The sequence below is a fragment of the Anarrhichthys ocellatus genome, unplaced genomic scaffold, assembly GCF_004355925.1.
Source record: "Anarrhichthys ocellatus isolate YVR2014 unplaced genomic scaffold, GSC_Weel_1.0 scaffold2373, whole genome shotgun sequence".
Classification (NCBI taxonomy): Eukaryota; Metazoa; Chordata; class Actinopteri; order Perciformes; family Anarhichadidae; genus Anarrhichthys; species Anarrhichthys ocellatus.
This window is the reverse complement of record NW_022282347.1, coordinates 1,334-7,668: the sequence shown is the minus strand read 5'-3', so window position 1 is coordinate 7,668 and position 6,335 is coordinate 1,334. Positions and strand designations below refer to the sequence as shown.

Genomic DNA, 6,335 nt, shown 5'->3' with positions numbered 1-6,335 from the left:
CTGAGTCCACCATGTGAAGTGTCTCACTGGATATTTCACTGGTTTCCGACCTGAAGAAAAGTACTACTACCTTATATTACTACTACTAATATAATATAATATAATACAATGTAATCATAATAATAATAATAAAACAAACAAAACTCAATTAAAACAAACACTGACTTCAAACACACATGTCTGTTACCATGGTGACACACACACACAGACACACACACACTGTGAGGCAACAGGTGAATCGAACTAATCAAATCAGAGTTATTGGTAACGCCTCACGCACACACAGATAACAGGATGTGATCACAGAGACTTTTAATTATTTTTAAAAATCCAAAATGATCACAGATTTTCACAATAAAATGACATAATTGTAATACACTTGTATTACACACACACACACACGGTGTGTGTGTGTGTGTGTGTGTTCCCTCACCCTCTCCCCGTGTCCCGGAGCTGCGGTGCAGCAGAGCATCAGAACCAGCAGCGGGACGATGCTCGGCCTCTGGCCGGCCGGAGCCTCCATCCCGACGGACTCCCCGCTGAGCAGAGACTAACTGACTCGGCTCGTGATGGGCTCCTCTTGCAGGGTTCGGCTCAGTTCGGTTCGGTTGAGTCCAGACGGGGGTCCGTGCAGATGATCCTGCTGCGGGATGGAGAGAGAGACAGTCCACTGACAGAGGAGTCAAATCCGCGACTCTCTGACAGGGACTTCCGACTCAACTCTTCAAAATAAAAGCCTGACGTAACTCTCTTCAAGCCTGACTTAAATATCACAATACAAATATATAAACTGTGGTATCTCAGTATTTATTATACTTTGATCTTGAGGACATTTGATCTGCTCGTTGAATATGATGCATTGTTATAGATTTCATTTTTAATAAATTCGGAAATATCACCACAAAGACCAAGTGTTTCTTCATGAACATTTCCTCCAGCTTCATCAGTTTTTAACTTCTTTGTGTCTGAACATCTGCATCACATTCATTTCATCGGCCTCCTGAAGTATTGAGAGTCTGTAAACTGGATCAACAGGACCAGAACCACCAGAGACTTCCTCCCATCAACAACAGCTGGATGTGAATAGTATAATTATGTATTTAATCATTTACTTCTCTCTTTGTTATTGGTTTTGTTTCACTTATGATATGAATCTCTTAATTTACATTGTTCCGCCTTTCCTGTTATTCTACTTTTGTACTTTATTTTTGTATATATATACTAACCTCGTGTATATATGCCAACTAACCCCGTTTTTTTTTTTCTGCATCGACAAGCAGCTTTTATTTTGGAGCCCGGGGACCGGAAGTGTGTGCGCGCTCCCGCTCGCTGACGGACGCGCTCGGTAGTGTTGCAGCGCTGCGGGTTCAGTTTAGCGGATAAAGTTCAGTTTTCCGTCTCTGACATGAACAGCGCGTGAAGCTCCGGACCGAAGCGCGAGACCTTCAGGTAAGTGAGCCTCACCTGTCCGTCAATTAACTGTCAATTAAGCTCCACTCAGCTCTGACGTCAGCAGGTAAATTAACGTTAATGAGCTACCGATGAAGGTGAAGAGGAGGAGAGGAGTAACTGAGTACTTTTACTCAAGTACTGGGCTGCAGTACTTCATCCTGCAGACTTTATACTACTAGTACGACTACTACTACTACTATAAAAACTACAATGATCACCTCATCGATAACACCAGATGATGCGTTCACGGACTCCTTAGCAGAATCTCTGCACTGTGATCTACGGAGTACAAATACTCCGTTACAAGTACAAGTACTGCGTTCACAACGTTGTATTAAAGCATTGAAGTTTAACTCGTTAAGCAGAATAATAATCCATTTTAATCTGTATTATTATTCATTGAGCATCATGTGACTGTTGTTCGAGGAAGATGAAGTTTAAAGTAAAAGCTCTAAGTAGTAAGTAAAGTATAAAGGGGCAGGAAGTACTGAAGTGCATTGAAGTTGTTCCTCAGTACTTCATGATGATCTGAAAAACATCATCACAATAAACATCTGGAGTCTTTGAGACTGTGGAAACATCTGTCTGTCTCTCACTGAGGCAGAAATGAGACTGGGTGTTTTTGAAACTTGTAAACGAGACTTTACATTTTCTTCAGCTTGTTTTGTGATAAACTAAGTCTGTCTCTCTGTCTCTCTGTCTGTCTGCATCTGTCTGTCTGTCTCTGTCTCTCTGCGTCTGTCTGTCTGTCTCTGTCTGTCTGTCTCTCTGTCTCTGCGTCTGTCTGTCTGTCTGTCTGTCTGTCTCTCTGTCTGTCTATCTCTCTGTCTGTCTGTCTGTCTGTCTGTCTCTCTGTCTCTCTGCGTCTGTCTCTCTGCGTCTGTCTCTCTGTTTCTGTCTGTCTGTCTCTGTCTGTCTGTCTGTCTCTCTGCGTCTGTCTCTCTGCGTCTGTCTCTCTGTCTCTCTGTCTGTCTGCATCTGTCTGTCTGTCTCTGTCTCTCTGCGTCTGTCTGTCTGTCTCTGTCTGTCTGTCTGTCTCTGTCTGTCTGTCTGTCTCTCTGTCTCTCTGCGTCTGTCTCTCTGCGTCTGTCTGTCTGTCTGTCTGTCTGTCTGTCTGTCTGTCTCTCTGTCTCTCTGCGTCTCTACAGGACGACCAGCAGCGTCAGAGCGTCCTCACCGGCTGAGAGAAGGCCCGGAGGCGGAGTCAGAGTGACAGGGCTGCGTAGTGGGCGGGACTTCCTGTGAGCACAAGAGGAGAAGATGCGGCTGACTTCCTGTTCCTTCCCCTGCAGCACCACCTGGCTCTGGTAAACAGGATGTGACCTCACTGCTGGTCCGGATACCTACCTCTCCCCTGACTCACCTGTGTGTCTCATCCTCCAGGTGCCTCCTGATGATCCTGTCGGCTCCTCCAGCAGCTGTCGGGGTGAGTTCACCGTCTCTCTCTTTTAAAGCTGGAATTTTATTGTGAAATGTGACTCTCTCTCACGCTTCAGCCTGCAGACAGGAAGTCCTGGCTTCCTGTCCAATCAGAGGAGAGCAGAGAGGAACCTTAATGCCTCTCTTATGTTCGGATGATGCTCAGCTCTGCTGCCTTTATTGATCCTTTTGATCAGAGTGTTATAGATCTCATTATCAGGTTCTGTGTGAAATACTCAGTATCCTCTTAACCAGACTTTATTTTGACACCTGCCTGCATGATGTCATAGTTTGGCTGTTTTGTTGCTTCCTGTGATGAATTTGGACCGAACACGACTGCCTCTTATCAACGATATTATTGGCTGCTGGAGGAAACTGTTCGACCAATCAGGAGCTGCATTGAGTGATTCTGCAGGTTGTTTAATAAACAGCAAGTTTCAACTTTTCAGAGATCACTTTTTATTTAGTTTTAGTATTATTATTATTGAGGAAAATGATCACCTGAGTCTGGTGTCCCTCAGGGATCATACCTGGATCCTCAGGTTAATTGTTGACAATATAATTAACCGACTATTGAAACACAAGAGATCAATTTAAAGAAACTCTGGTCAGAAGATGATGGACTGATGGACTACTGATCAGAAGGAGGACTGCTGGACTACTGGTCAGAAGATGGAGGACTGATGAACTTCTGGTCAGAAGAAGGAAGACTGCTGGACTACTGGTCAGAAGAAGGAGGACTGCTGGACTACTGAACAGAAGATGGAGGACTGATGGACTACTGATCAGAAGATGATGGACTGATGGACTACTGATCAGAAGATGATGGACTGATGGACTACTGATCAGAAGAAGGAGGACTGATGGACTACTGATCAGAAGAAGGAGGACTAATGGACTACTGATCAGAAGATGGAGGACTGATGGACTACTGATCAGAAGATGGAGGACTGATGGACTACTGATCCAGGATGAACACAGGATGGAGAGATGACCCTGCGGAGGTGAAGAAACTTGTCTCTTCAGTCTCTGTGATTCTGTTGAGGGTCGTGATGGAGGACTCATGGAGGACTGATGAAGGGAGGATGGAGGGCTGATAGAGGCCTGATGGAGGCCTAATGGAGGACCGATGGAGGCCTGACGGAGGGCTGACGGAGGACTGACGGAGGACTGATGGAGGGCTTACGGAGGACTGATGGAGGACTGATGGAGGAGTGACGGATAACTGATGGAGGCCTGACGGAGGCTTGATGAAGCAGACTTTCAGGACAATGTCGTGACAGCAGAGCGATCCACATTCCTGCTGATAAACACGCCTGACTGATAACCTGGTTTACACAACGCTGCAAGAATGTGGCCGCTACACAAACACTGCTGCATGCTGGGAAACTCACCGTCTGGGGGCCCACGGAGTAAATAAAACACCCACAGGGTCCCTCAGTGTGGGACGTGTGAAGGGGGACATTAGGGGTCAAGGTTCACTACCATAATCAAAAACTCCACATTAATTAATTTAACATGATTTCTTTGTTTTATTATAAAGTCTACATTAACAAACATCTTATATTATATTTACAATATAAAACAACCTTGTTTTGTCTCAGCTGCAGATGTTTTACTGTAGAACTGATGGTTTGGTTCCTATCTGATGAACAGAAGCTGCTTCACATCTGTCCTCATTCACACTGTTCAAAGACTGTGTGGGTCACAAGAAATGGATGCATGATTGTCACGGATGTTATCTGATGAACACACACACACACACACACACACACATGCAAAGTCAGCTGTCTGCATCCTGAGAATCTCAGAGATGCTTGTCTCTCTCTCTCTCTCTGCACGGTGTTTACATTCCTGACTGTCTGAACACAGAGAATACACCTTAAAATACAAAACACACTGCTGGAGAAGACACACCTGAAAACATAGAAAACTCGCTCTGTTAGAGAAAATACACCCGAAAACGTGTTGACTGTCCTGCTGCTTCACTGGTCCTGTAACTGGTCCTGTTACTGGTCCTGTAACAGGTCCTGTTACTGGTCCTGTTACTGGTCCAGTACAGAAGCTTCGCATGTACTGCTTCCCTTTCCTGCTAGCCTGCTGTCTGATTGTGAGGTCAGGCTGATCTGATATCAGCTCTTTGGCTGCAGAATCTCCGCCAAAGTTCTCCTCTCAAACGGGTCTTGGAGGAGTAGTGCTCGCGCTGGCGCTGGCGCTGGCCTGTAGAGACTTCTCCTGACGAGAACGCGCAGCTAGGGGGGCCAAATATAGCTGAATAGCTGAATCTATTTGAGGGCGCTGATTGGCTAAATTGTATGTCACTCATTTATATCTTTAATCAGCTATTGGCTAAACTGCTTCATAGACCCGCCTCTTTTGGGCCAAAACGATTTTGCCCCCTAGCTGCGTGTTCTGAGACGTGTCGTGCACACAGGTGGAGAGCACGAGCAGGAAAAGCATATATTTTACGCAGATATCATATTTTACACATATTACTGGGTACATTCCATAGTTCAAAAACACAAATATTGACAATTTGTATAATTTATGATTATTATAATTTATTTTTTATTTTTTTATTTTTTTTGTGTGGCTCATTGTGGGGTCAGGCCCCATGGCCCTCTATTGACCAGCCGCCACTGCTGCCCACCTTACCAGTGGTGGACTAGCAAAACTTATCCTCAAACAAACGGGTCGTCAGAAATCTTACTAAAAGTTACTCCTCATTTTTTGTGTTTTCCTACTCAGCAACACGTTTCTGGTCCTTACATGAAAACAGTCTTTTCAAAATAAACTTCTGTCTTCACAGGGAAGCATTTAGTTAGGTTTAGACAACTAAACTACTTAGTTAGGTTTAGGAATATATGGTGGTTTGGGTTAAAATAACTATTGAAGTGCTGTTACAGAAGTACGCAAGTTACGTGACAAATAAATCAACGTTGATATCTTATCAGATCAGTGAAGTCTTTATGAATGTCTGATTGGCTCATTATTAGCATGAGTCATGATGTGGTTACACTGATGTCATGTTGATGTCATAATGATGTGAAAGTGAGGAACTTCCTCCAATAGAACAATAAAGATCTGCACTGAACTGAAGACATGTCCTGTTGATGATGATGGTGTGATGTCACACCGATGTCTTAGTGATGTATGTGTTCTCACTTGGTTTCCAGGGCGACCAGACCGAGTTGTGCGGTGGTAGGGACTGCTCCACCTGTCAGTGTTTCCCAGCCAAAGGAGCGAGGGTGAGACTCCGCCCACTCACAAACACAGCAGCCAATCAATGCACTGATGCACTATGACACGATCACAGCTGCTTTCTTCTGTTCACAGACCTATGACACCTTCACTGTCGGCTCATAAACCGCAGACACTAAAACACACACAGACATGAAGACACACACAAACTGTGTAATAATGAGCTGTTGGATGGAGGAGTGATAGTGAGGAATGTGTTGGTG

General features: G+C 44.6%; 1 long non-coding RNA gene across 1 annotated transcript; it reads left to right on the top strand.

Moving 5' to 3' along the window:
- The first annotated feature begins 1,377 nt into the window (after nucleotides 1–1,377).
- On the top strand, nucleotides 1,378–6,120 carry LOC116378305 (uncharacterized). Its single transcript, XR_004212294.1, has 4 exons — nucleotides 1,378–1,449; nucleotides 2,601–2,759; nucleotides 2,836–2,878; nucleotides 6,048–6,120. It is a non-coding gene; the product is annotated as an uncharacterized LOC116378305 (long non-coding RNA).
- The last annotated feature ends 215 nt before the right edge of the window (nucleotides 6,121–6,335 follow it).